The sequence below is a fragment of the Phyllobates terribilis genome, unplaced genomic scaffold (genome assembly GCF_046119375.1).
Source record: "Phyllobates terribilis strain yellow unplaced genomic scaffold, ASM4611937v1 Scaffold_2__4_contigs__length_985480577, whole genome shotgun sequence".
NCBI classification, from domain to species: Eukaryota; Metazoa; Chordata; class Amphibia; order Anura; family Dendrobatidae; genus Phyllobates; species Phyllobates terribilis.
The window spans coordinates 852,195,301-852,209,342 of record NW_027362762.1 but is presented as its reverse complement, the minus strand read 5'-3'; the positions used below and the strand labels follow the sequence as shown (position 1 = coordinate 852,209,342).

The window sequence follows — 14,042 nt, the reverse complement described above, 5'->3', positions numbered from 1 at the left end:
ACTCTCCCAGTCAAATAAAAGAGAGTAAATCTGGCAGAAATGAAAGCAAACTCGCCTGCAAGTAAAAGGGAGCACGAAGATAAGTCATAAGAAAACATTGAAATAAAACTGCAGTAAGCGTCGACTTTCTTTTAGTCTTGTTCTAAAGGTAAAGTTAAACTTCCCGATATATCAGCACTATCATTGGCTTAGACATTTATATACTGGATAATAACAAGGTATTTGGATCTTTTACTCTCTGAGAGGATCATTTACAAAGATCTAAATCTGTATTATATCCTGTTCACGCTGAATTTTTGGCAGTCTGTATGGTTTCCAGATAAATTTGTGATCAAAAATATTGCAACAACTATTGAAAGTGCCAGAAACCTGACGGATCCCATTACAAGTGAATAGGGTCTGTCAGGACCTGTTAATATCTGTTTAAAAATAGATCATGATATAGCAGTCATGAAAACTGTTACACTAATGTGAACAGAGTCTAAGTTATTGCATCTATTGTGTGTCGTGTTCTTGCTTTCTTAAGTTGGCAATATCAAGTGTTTCTAGCCTTAAGACATACTATAGCTTGAATCTCTATGGTATTGTTAAAAAAAAATAGCTGTACGTGTGCCAAACCCCTAATTTATCATTTCAGTTTAAAACTAAAGGGGCATTCTGAAGTTATTAAATTTCATTAATTATTTGGCAAAATTATAAGCAAGTTTGCAATTGGCTTTTTCTATCTGTATTTAAGCCCCAGCAATTAGAACTTTTATCTTTCATAGTGTATAGCTGGTTTCCATGGAGCTCAACCACTGGTGCATTGCCCAGATCACTAAGAGAGCACAGTAGCTACATTCCATGATAGAAGTTAACTCTTAACAGTCAGCTCTCTCCAACACATTGATTTCTATACAGCAATTAGCTGCTCACAAGTCTCCCCTTTCTTCCCAGCTCCTGACAAGCTGCTGTTATAAATCTTGCCTTTATCAATCCTATAGGTTCCCAATCCCTGGCATCCATCATCACGGCTCTCACTGTCTCTCCTAGCTCTCACTTAGCCATCCAAACTGTGTGCTTGTTCAAAAGCCCTGCCATCTCTGTGTGTAAATACAAGGATAACAGTGTAGACTCAGAATAAACCACTGATAGCAGAATGTATTACAGCAGAATTTGTGCTGAGTTTTATAGTTCTACTAATACTAAAGCACTGCTCATCAGAACCGTCAATCAAGGAGGAGTGCCCTCCATGCCAGAAAACTGGAAGTAAGGAGACTGCATAGCTCTGTACTGCTTAAAAGACAACTTGAGAAAACCCCTTTAAGAATTCATTCGTTTTTAAAGGAGATAGCTCCTAACATTGTATTGACATAATGGAGAAGGAACCAGACAATGTGAACTGAGGAGAAGGAGTAGCATCCAGATTACGGAGAATAGCCATACTTCTTTATCTATAGTTGCCGAATAAGGGAAGACCCAAACAGTTGGTATAGTTGGCAGTGACAGGTCTTCATGTAACCCTTCATGTCAACAAAGTCAATTGTTAATTCAGAAGAATCATCTTGCATCTATTTATATTTAATTCTCAATTCTTAAAAAGGAAAATTTCCATATTTCCCGAAGTGTTAAAACGAAACAGATGTTTATATATGCAGAGCAAGCTGTCAGTATTATTTACCCCATAGACTTATTTCCTGAACAGCTGCAGTCCTTTAATGAACCTTTTTCTTACAAATTGTCTGTAAGAGGTGTCTTGCCTGAGGCGGCAACTAAAATGGTACCGTACTCATTCTTTACACATCCTGGCATTGAGTTTAGTGCTATGTGATACGCTACGGTAGACGCCTGTTATTATGATAATTACATTCTCATAAGGTCAAGTTAGTGATATGATGTGGAAGGAGAATCATTCTATACAGATGGCTATTAAATGCACAGAATCAGCTCTTTTCATTGTTAAAGGAGCAGTAAATAGAGGAGGCATACCGGCAGCATCATTACATCACAAGGTAGAGAATAAGACAAGAGGGTGGCTCAGTGGATAGCATTGCTGCCACCAAGGGTAACGTCTGCATGGAGTTTGTATGTTCTCCTCTTCTCAGTACTCTGTTCCATGCTTCAAAAATATACTAATAAGGTCTATTAGATTCCTATGAAATTGACCCTAGTGTGTGAGTCTAGAAAAGAAAGGGAAAATAGATTTTGGCCCCCATTCTGGGCAGTGACTGATGTGAAAAGTGACAATATCTGTACAGCACTGTGGAATGTGCCAAAGTGCCATAAGAATTAGGGAAAAAAATAAAACTTCAGTTATTATGTCTTGGGAAATTGTGTTACTGTCATGTAGAAATTGGGCTTCTGTCATTTAGTAGCCCAAGTTTTATACTATTAAATAGGTCGTATTGCCCTGGTAGAAATTCTTTTCACTTGCTTAAAGAGAACCTGGCAGCATGATTTTGCATGTTGAAGTAAAGGCATGGCCATAAAGGTGCTGTTATACAGATTAAATAGCTACCTTTAGTGAAGAAATCTGCCTGGTGGTTGTTCTTTAATCCAGATTTGAAGTTTTGGTGTAATAAGCTTAGATGCGCAAGGGTGGGACTGTGGGCAGGGTCTTCAGCTCCTGCCACGGCCTCTTCACCTGCCTCTGAGGTCTGTATGATAGGTCACTGCTTTGTGAGTGACCTGCATACCGTCTAAAAGTTCGCGCTGGCGCTGTCTTTGTTGCGGGCGGCGCTTGCGCAAATTGATCTCCCGGCAGTCTTCACTGGTGGCTGCATATTTGTACTTGTCACCAGGTCGAAAGTGGCCAGTTCATGCTTATATTTTATTCCTGCTGCTCCTCTCAGTATTCTGCTGTTTCTTTTTTTTTTTTTTTTCGTTTAGTTTTATTTTAGTTTGTTTAGCTTTTTTAAATCTATCATATAGTTCCACAGATATGGCCTTTTTTATTTTGGGCACCCAATATGCAAAGTTTTATAGCCCTTTCAAAGGGTTTAATTATGCAAAGCAGTCTACAGACATGCCCCCAGGGAACACTGTGAGCAATGCTCCCTTGGTAGAGGCCATCAAAAGAAAAGTTAGAGTGAAAACTGTCCCCTTCCATGTGCATGAACAGAACCGTCCCTGGCCTCATCAGAGCAGAAGTCCTGGTAAAGCCTGAAGAATCCTTGGATTTCAGCACTGATGATAAGAAATGCGTCGAGAACCGGATATGGAATGGTGACGAGCAGAGGGGCCGGAGAGGTGAGTAGTGGGAAAAGTCTAAGAATTTTTTTATTTTTTTTAACATATTACATTTATTATGCTCTGGATTCTGGAGAAACCCTAGATCATAATAAGGAACATTCAATTCGCTGTGAATACCTTTGGAGAAAATCAAATTTCCCCAGAAAATCCAAGCTATATGGCAGATTAGAATTTTGCCAGATTAGCTTATCTCACATGACTCCTTTGTTTCGTTACCCTATAGATGCACTGCAGAGATGGGGCTGTGCTGCACTCATATTAAGCTTAAATGAAAAAAATGGGGGATTTGGCTATCTTTACTTAGGAAAAAAATCATCTATTATACAACTGCAAGTGAACAACACAGAACTGCACCAGCGACAGCAGGAACAGCTCAGCTCCTCTCCCTTCCTCCTTCTCACTACAGAGTGACCTCAGTGAGCATGCTCACAACACTCTGTCATAGAAATCAATCAGTTGTTTTCTGACTGAGCTCTCTTTACCTCCAGACATCTCTTAAAATGACAGCGGAAAATAGAATAAGGGTATGTGCACACGATGCAGAAATGAAGCAGAAAATTTCTGCATCATTTCTGCATCTCCCTGGCAGAAAAAACGCATGCAGATTGTGCATGCGTTTTTCCTGCGGAATACATGCGGATTCACATGTGTTTCCACATGCGTTTCCGCATGTGGATTGACAAGCGCATTCCAGGCGATTTTAGCATCACTTGGAAAGTGATTGACAACTAGGTCGCACTATATAAATCCATGCAGCCAACATGGATTTATATAGTGTGACCCGAGAGAGTGTATATACTTACCTCCGATGGCCCGCGCTGTCCTGCTCAATCTATTCTCTCTCGCCGGCAACTTTGAATTGAAAGACCTGCCGACGTCAGCGTCACGTGACCCGTCACATGACTCAGACATCAGCGCAGGTCCTACAACTCACTGCAAGTGCCGGGAACCAAGAAGGAGCGGTGCGCGGGCCGACAGAAGGTAAGAATACATTTATTTTTTATTTTATTCTTTTTTTACAGCTTTTTTAATGGTACCTGGGTGTGGATGAGACTCTCCTCTCCTCCACACCCGGGTACCATCCGCTCATTAGAACGCGCCAATTACGCAAGTACAGATGCAGTCTTGCGGAATTGGCGCGTTCTAATGCAAGTCAATGGCGGCGAAAACGCCGCGTTTCCGCAAAATTAATTGACATGCTGCGGATTTTTGAGCGCAGCGTTTACGCTGCGAAAAAATCTGCATCATGGGCACAGCACATGCGGATTTCAATTGGGGAACATTGCTGCCCTTCTACCATGCGTTTTTAATGCGTTTACGCAACTGCAAAAACGCCGCGGAAACGCATTAAATACGCATCGTGTGAACTCAGCCTAAGAAGGTTAAACAACTTTTTTTTCTTCAATATATATTTTTAATTACTAAAAAAAAGTGATATATTCCCTTTAAGGGCTGGTCTACCCTTAAACATTCTATGGTTCTATGCTATGGTCATGGACATTCTATGGTTTTCAATATAACAAAATTAGTGGATCACCTTTAATGTGAATAAAATGCGAACAAATCTTACAAATTTTGAAAGAGACGTGTCCATTTTTTTTCTACCACTTTTAATGAAGAATGGTGGAAGCCGCGGTGAAATATCTCTCTCAACCAAAAAGCAAAATCTGTATGCAATTTGTTTGCTGTGGAAAAATGCACCATTCTTGGACCTACCCTAAATCTTGAAGCAATGTTTTACTGTACTTGATATTCTGTCAGGAGTATTTAGTATATAGATATACTGATATCAGATATAAGGCATATACAGATGTGTCCTTCATACCTTTTCTGTTGGCTCAGCATATGAGGCATTAAAGAAGTTGTCCACTACTTGGACAACTCCTTCTCATACCCCGCACTTTGGCCCCTATAAAATAAAGAAGCTTATATTCACCTCCCGAGCCGATACCGATACTCGCTCTCCCCTGGGCTCCTGTGATGTTGTGGTGACACGTGACCCCGATGCCAAATCACCGCTGGCGTCACTGTCCCCCCCTTCTGTCGAATTGAACATGAAGTGGAAGTCAGAGATCAGCTACAGCCCGGACTTCCTCTTCATGTTTGATTTGTCCAAAGGCGAGGAAAGAGATGCCAGCGCTGATTGGGTGCCTGGCTCATGTGTCACAACAACCGCATGAGAGGAATAGCACCAGAGCAATATGAGTGCAAAGCCTCCCTGGCAACAACCAAACCATCCAGATAAAAACTAACAAATGGAGGCAGCACTCCAAAAAGATGTGACATAAAAAGGTGGTTTATAAGCCCATAGTGGCAACGTTTCAGTTTTGAGGTGTGAACTTTTCTCTTAGATAGATGGTGGCTACATTTCGACTCAAGAATAAGCTTGACAAAGGCTCACTTGCACTTGAGTCTAAATGGTTCCACCTTTTTACATGGCCAAAAAAGAAACTAGTTTTTTGCTGTTTTTTGAAGCTTGATTTAGTTTTCCTGCTATGTGCATGCTGTAATAAACATTTTATGAACTGTATCTTGTTGCCATACTTTATACTTCCATTTCTAGCATACCGGCACTGAGCTTTATCACCACACTCATCCTCCATTACCGGGACTGGACTTTCTTCTGCCGATAGCCTTAAAGCTAACTTTCTGTACAATTATATCTACAGACAAGGGGCACTGTATATAAATCAACACATTTACTTTGATGCTCTCAGAGAACGTCTCTACGCCTAGAAACTGCCGCACATTGGTGGGTAAATTGAGCTTATTATGATACTTTAATTTCAATTTCTCATCTAAAACGGTCTTTTAATTCCTGGTGATTTGTTTGTGACATGATTAAATGGTCAGACTTGGCAGGAGGCCACTCTCAGCTCCAGGCAGAGAGAATCTTTACATCATTAAAGATTAAGATGTTTTGCTCACCTAAAACATATTAAATTGGCAGGCAATTACAAAAAAAGGAAGGAGGACTTGGAAGCTGTAAACAGCCGAGGCCTCCGCTAGGTCAGCTAAGAGTGATCCTGTCAGCTCCTTAATTCCTCAGATCATTTCCGCCTCTCCTCCTCTTAATTATTCATTAAAATGTATGACAAGTAAGTACAGCAGACGACAGGTGTCACTTGAGAAATATTCTGCCGTGCAACCTCCAGCACTTAGCTGCGGCCAGAGGAGGGCAGGAAAGACGACCCTGCGACAAGTGACCGGCGCCGCAGCATTTGTTCTCTTCCGTGAGCTCGCTGACAATGATCGTTACCTCGCTCTGTAAGAATCTCCTCTTTTTAGAGACAATACTTACATTTGCATAAATGCAAAATAGGCAACCTGTTCGAAATTTGTTTTTAATTGTAGAGGACTGTAAATTGCAGTAAACGCCTTATGATTTAGTAATACTTTCTCTCCAGAGTTTCCTTCTGTTTTCTAATTTCTAATATTTTTTTTTCTTTTTTCGAATTTAAAAGTTGTTTTTATCACCCATCACGTTATTACCAGGGGTGGGAGCGTTCTAGGTAATATTATCTAAAGTCATTGTACTGGCCACAGCACTTAAAGGGTTTGTGGCAAGTATATGGCAGGGCTGCCAGTCCAGAAATTCCAGGACAGTTCATAAAAATAAGGCATTTTTTTGCCCTGTCTATAAAAAAATTTAAGGTGTCTGTGATTGTTTTGAATATGAAGAAATTTATACAGATTATTATGACAGTAATTGTGATCATTTTACAGTTTACAGTGAATGCAGCTGATGTCTTCATATCAGAATTATGGGCTGTAGACGTTATCACTTATAATTAGAGATGAGCGGACCCATGGAAATTCAGGTTCGTCAAGTTCAACTGAACTTTAGTTTAAAAAAGACATAGACAAACTGGAGCAAGTTCAGAGAAGAGCGACCAGAATGGTGACTGGTCTGCAAACCATGTCCTATGAGGAACGGTTGCAGGATTTGGGAATGTTTAGCTTGCAAAAAAGAAGACTGAGAGGAGACTTAATAGCTGTCTACAAATATGTCAAGGGCTGTCACATTGTAGAAGGATCATCTTTATTCTCATTTGCACAAGGAAAGACTAGAAGCAATGGGATGAAACTAAATGGGAGGAGACACAGATTAGATATTAGAAAAAACTTTTTGACAGTTAGGGTGATTAATGAGTGGAACAGGCTGCCACGAGAGGTGGTGAGTTCCCCTTCAATGGACGTCTTCAAACAGAGGCTGGACAGACATCTGTCTGAGATGATCTAGTGAATCCTGCTCTGAGCAGGGGGTTGGACCAGATGACCCAGGAGGTCCCTTCCAACTCTACCATTCTATGATTCTATGATTCTATGATTCTAGTCCAAAGTTCGGTTCGGATACCAGATCTCTACATGAAGTTTAACCAGAAACCGAACCCCATAGAAGCCAATGGGGACCTGAACTTTGGTGCTGTAAAACGTCTGTCTACTTCTCCCGGAACTCCGAATGTGAAAACGGACTTCTGGGAGAAGTCCGTGTTCACAGTTCAGCACCCTCAGTGTCCGGTACGAACCCCAAACTTTACAGTTCAGGTTCGCTCATCTCTACTTATAATCATAATGATTTATTATTGTTTTCCAATGTGTCCGTAAAAAATATTGTCTATCTGTGATTTTTTGGTATGCTGTCCAGAAAAAATAAAAAAAGTCAAATTGGCGACTGTGATCCATAGCACAGGGAATAACTTATTGATTGCTAGGGGCCCGATTGCTGGGATCCACATTAAATTTCATACTCTGTAACTTACCATCCAATCTTTTTCATTAGTGTTTCCCCCTCATCCACATTCTGCCAGCACTATAGGAGCTGGAACTTCCTTTTCCTCACTTCCAACCATGCATTGTCCAATGGCTTGGCTGCACTAAACTGATAGCCTGCCTCTCTGTTATGGCCCAATACAGTTTAAAGCCCCCGTCTCACATAGCGAGATCGCTAGCGAGATCGCTGCTGTGTCACGGTTTTGGTGACGCAACAGCGACCTCACCAGCGATGTCGCTATGTGTGACACTTTGCAACGATCAGGCCCCTGCTGTGAGGTCGCTGATCGCTGCAAAGTGTCGTGGACCATTTTTTGGTCGTTGCCCTCCCGCTGGTCAGCACACATCGCTGTGTGTGACCAGCGGGAGCAGCGATCAGGCTGGTAACTATGGTAAACATTGGGTTACTATGGGCACACGCGCACCTAGTAACCCGTTGTTTATCATGGTTACGAGCCTGCTAAAGTGAGCGGTAACCTCCCGCTCACCGTAGCAGAGTGGTAACCATGATAAACAACGGGTTACTAGGAGCGCGTGTGCCCCTAGTAACCCGATGTTTACCATAGTTACCAGCCTGCTCCTGCTTCAGCAGGCTCGTAACCAGGAGCAGGACGTCGTGGAAAGATTCTTTCCACGATATCGCTGCTCCCCTGATCGTTGGTGAGCCTGCCTGTTTGACATCTCACCAGCGACCACATAGCGACGCAGCAACGATCCCTGACAGGTTGTATCGTTGTCGGGATCGTTGCAGCGTCGCTAAGTGTGACGGGGCCTTAACTCCCAATATAACTGAAGCAGCGAAACAAAGACCCTTCACCACTTCCACTAATCTGCTTCTGTGTCTCTACTGCTGGACACCATTCACATTTGACAATAGACAATGGACAGCAAGTTACACAAAAGAGAGAAGCTTAGTTGCCAACACTATGAAATTATTTACATAATTTTTAAATATAGTGATTCACAGATTATCTATGTATCATATTATCAATCACATCAGAACAAGTAGTTTGAAAGTGCATTGACCATTTAAAGTGGGTTTCTTAAATTTTCTATTTATGGTCAATCCTTGGGTTATTATCAATGTGTAATGATGGGGGCTTCAACCATGGAAACCTTGCTGATTCATAGAATGAAGGGGTCCTGCATCCTCCATTGTTTTTCCAGTTAAAGGTGTTTTCCGGTTTCTGAAAAAACCTTGTCCCCAATGCTGCAATTTGTTTTGTTTTTTTAAAAACTGTACTTTTTTCACCCTCCTCCCGAGTCCAGCTCTGAGTTCCTGCCATGGCTCCTGCTCCCTGTTATTGTCTGCAGCGTTGACATCACGTTGAGAGCTCTGCAGCCAATCAGTGAGCTGAGCGGCTCATTCTGGTAACTCGGACTAAGCCACTGAGCTCAGTATTTGGCTGTAGCCTTGTCAATGTGATATCAACCCTGCAGACAATAAACTGCAGGGTCAGCAACGGAAAATCAGTGCTGGACCTGGGGAAGGTGAGGAAGGTACAGTTTGGTTGTTAAAAAAAAACTTCAGCCAAGGGGCAGGGAATTTCCAAAATTGAAAAACACATTGAAAGCAATTTATTTGTATACACTAACCTGAACGTCCCTTTGATATTATGTTTGTTAATTTTTTTGCATATAAGAAAGTAAATGCAAACCCTTTTATGATATTAGCAGTATCTATACGGTATATCACTTTGTACAAATTAGATCACCAAAGATGGAGCTCCATGTACAATTTACTTGGTCAAGAGGACATCTGGAAATCTAAATCCAGGGATGATCTTTTCATTTTAGCTTTGAGTGAATAAATTTGTACCTATTTCAGTAACCAGTCAGCCGATGTGTAAAATAACATTGGGCGGTTAATTTGTCTTTCCGTCTATTTTGTACCAGGACTGACACCTGAAAATGTATCTATAGCAACTAATGTTCCTATCTCTCCTTGGAAACAATGAAAGCTGCAAAGTAAGTTATTTATTAGATTTCAGTCATTATCAAATCATTGACATGAATAGAAGGAGAAACTTCATGTCTATAAGTGATTCTTCGGTTGCTCTGTTCATAGTTCATTAGCAAAGAGAACGTGTCCAGCACATGGCTGTCAGCGAAGTCTGGTGACCCCGCAGGTTTGCTGTCCATGGTGCTGAAGCTATAATAACACTGATGTAGCGCAGCTGTTATAAATTTTCCTTTTTGTAAGATACATTTGTTTTTCGACTTGATTTGAATCAGAAAATGTGATTGTGGAATCGCTCAAACTTCAGACCCTACAAGTAAAGGACTTTCCCAGTTTTTCAAAATGGCAAACAAATTTTCATAGAATCATAGTTGAAGGTAGACTTACAGTGGGTGCGAAAAGTATTCAGACCCCTTTACAATTTTCACTGTTTGTTTCATTGCAGCCATTTGGTAAATTATAAAAAGTTCATTTTTTTTCTCATTAAAGTACACTCTGCACCCCATCTTGACTGAAAAAAACAGAAATGTAGACATTTTTGCAAATTTATTAAAAAATAAAAACTGAAATATCACATGATCATAAGTATTCAGACCCTTTGCTCAGACACTCATATTTAAGTCACATACTGTCCATTTCCTTGTGATCCTCCTTGAGATGGTTCTACTCCTTCATTGGAATCCAGCTGTATTTAATTAAACTGATAGGACTTGATTTGAAAAGGCACACACCTGTCTATATAAAACCTCACAGCTCACAGTGCATGTCAGACCAAATGAGAATCATGAGCTCAAAGGAACTGCCCAAGGAGCTCAGAGACAGAATTGTGGCAAGGCACAGATCTGGCCAAGGTTACAAAAGAATTTCTGCATTACTCAAGGTTCCTAAGAGCACAGTGGCCTCCATAATCCTTAAATGGAAGAAGTTTGGGACCACCAGAAGTCTTCCTAGACCCGGCCGTCCAGCCAAACTGAGCAATTGTGGGAGAAGAGCCTCGGTGATAGAGGTAAAGAATAACCCCAAGATCACTGTGGCTGAGCTCCAGAGATGCAGTAGAGAGATGGGAGAAAGTTCCACAAAGTCAACTATCACTGCAGCTCTCCACCAGTCGGGCCTTTATGGCAGAGTGGCCCGATGGAAGTCTCTCCTCAGTGCAAGACATATGAAAGCCCGCATAGAGTTTGCTCAAAAACACATGAAGGACTCCCAGACTATGAGAAATAAGATTCTCTGGTCTGATGAGACGAAGATAGAACTTTTTGGTGATAATTCTAAGCGGTATGTGTGTAAAAAAACAAGCACTGCTCATCACCTGCCCAATACAATCCCAACAGTGAAACATGGTGGTGGCAGCATCATACTATGGGGGTGTTTTTCAGCTGCAGGGACAGGACGACTGGTTGCAATTGAAGGAAACATGAATGCGGCCACGTACAGAGATATCCTGGATGAAAATCTCTTCTAGAGTGCTCTGGACCTCAGACTTGGCCAAAGGTTCACCTTCCAACAAGACAATGACCCTAAGCACACAGCTAAAATAACAAAGGAGTGGCTTCATAACAACTCTGTGACCATTCTTGACTGGCCCAGCCAGATCCCTGACCTAAACCCAATTGAGCATCTCTGGAGACACCTGAAAATGGCTGTCCACCAACGTTCACCATCCAACCTGACGGAACTGGAGAGGATCTGCAGGGAAGAATGGCAGAGGATCCCCAAATTCAGGTGTGAAAAACTTATTGCATCATTCCCAATAAGACTCATGCCTGTACTAGCTCAAAAGGGTGCTTCTACTCAATACTGAGCAAAGGGTCTGAATACTTATGACCATGTGATATTTCAGTTTTTCTTTTTTAATAAATTTGCAAAAATGTCTCATTAAAGTACACTCTGCATTAAAGTTCACTCTGCAGATGGGGTGCAGAGTGTACTTTAATGAGAAAAAAACATGAACTTTTTATAATTTATCAAATGGCTGCAATGAAACAAAGAGTGAAAAATTTAAAGGGGTCTGAATACTTTCCTTACCCACTGCAAGTCCATTGAGTTAAACCTATGGCCTAAAATGTTGATCCAGAAGAAGGCAAAAACTCCATGGTGCACACATTAATTGCTCCATATTAGGGGGGAAATTGCTTCACGTCCCCATTTACGGCAATCAGATTAGTTACATGGATCAACATCTCATCACTGAATCAAGTACCCATAACCTGTAATATTATATTTTTCAAGAAAAGCATCCTGGTCCTTCTTGAATTTTATCAAGTGGAAAATCAAATGAGCTAAATGGTTAAAGAAAAAAATCTGCTTATCATATGAGACAAGAAAAATATATCTTTGTACCAGGAGGGGACACAAACAGAAGAGGACCCCTGTACAAGAATAGTATATGATCCCTTTACAGTCCAACTGCTCACCATAATGCACAATTACACCTGCTTCGGAGGTGATAGTGGCCCCCTTATCTGTTGGGTCCCTGTGCAGATGCCCAGGTTTTGCCAATGGCATGTCCACTCCTGCTTTGTACCATGTTAGCCAACAGACTGAAAAATACTAAAAATTATGAATCCTCATCTGTCGATACCTTTTAATGGCTAACTGAAAGGATAACAAAGAGCAAGCTATCAAGACTACTCAAGTCTCTTCATTAAATTCCTGATGAAGAGACCCGAGTAGTGTGGAAAGCTTGCTGTCTATCATCTTATCAGTCAACCATTAAAAGATATCAACTAATAAGGACTCTCAATTTAAATTATTTTCTTATATCATATTTTGAGACTTTGGGGTAATGACACCTACATATTAGATGTTGCATAAGGCTGAAGCTGTAGGAATGATTTTCCCATGAGCGTACTAGAGTGAATTGGCCATCAAAGGGATATAATGTGAGAGCAAGTTATCATCACCTATCCACTGGATATATCCCAACTACAAGGTGGGCCATTTATATGGATACACCTAAATTAAATGGGAATGGATGGTGATATCAACTTTCTGTTTGTGGCACATTAGTATATGAGAGGGGGAAAACTTTTCCAGATGGGTGGTGACCATGGCGGCCATTTTGAAGTCGGCCATTTTGGATCCAACTTTATTTTTGTCAATGGGAAGAGGGTCATGTGACAAATCAAACTTATTGAGAATTTCATAAGAAAAACAATGGTGTGCTTGGTTTTAACGTAACTTTATTCTTTCATTAGTTTTTTACAAGTTTATGACCACTTATAAAATGTGTTCAAAGTGCTGCCCATTGTGTTGGATTGTCAATGCAACCCTCTTCTCCCACTCTTGACACACTGATAGCAACACCGCAGAAGAAATGCTAGCACAGGCTTCCAGTATCCGTTGTTTCAGATGCTGCACATCTCGTATCTTCACAGCATAAACAATTGCCTTCAGATGACCCCAAAGATAAAAGTCTAAGGGGGTCAGATCGGGAGACCTTGGTGGCCATTCAATTGGCCCACGACGACCAATCCACTTTCCAGGAAACTGTTCATGTAGGAATGCTCGGACCTGACACCCATAATGTGATGGTGCACCATCTTGTTGGAAAAACTCAGGGAACGTGCCATCTTCAGTGCATAAAGAGGGCAACACATCATCATGTAGCAATTTCAGATATCCAGTGGCATTGAGGTTTCCATTGATGAAGAATGGCCCCAATATTTTTGTACCCCATATACCACACCATACCATCAAGATACGAGATGTGCAGCATCTGAAATAACGGATACTAGAAGCCTGTGCTAGCATTTCTTCTGCGGTGTTGCTATCAGTGTGTCAAGAGTGGGAGAAGAGGGTTGCATTGACAATCCAACACAATGGGCAGCACTTTGAACACATTTTATAAGTGGTCATAAACTTGTAAAAAACTCATGAATGAATAAAGTTACGTTAACACCAAGCACACCATTGTTTTTCTTATGAAATTCTCAATAAGTTTGATGTGTCACATGACCCTCTTCTCATTGAAAAAAATAAAGTTGGATCCAAAATGGCCGACTTCAAAATGGCCACCATGGTCACCACCCATCTGGAAAAAAAATTCCCCTCCCATATACTAATGTGCCACAAA

The 14,042-nt window shown here is 41.1% G+C and overlaps 1 protein-coding gene across 4 annotated transcripts in view; it reads left to right on the top strand.

The window, feature by feature from the left end:
- The window catches only part of SEZ6 (seizure related 6 homolog), a 951,365-nt gene that overhangs the window by 423,484 nt on the left and 513,839 nt on the right, over positions 1-14,042 (top strand). The gene's annotated exons all lie outside the window — the stretch shown is intronic.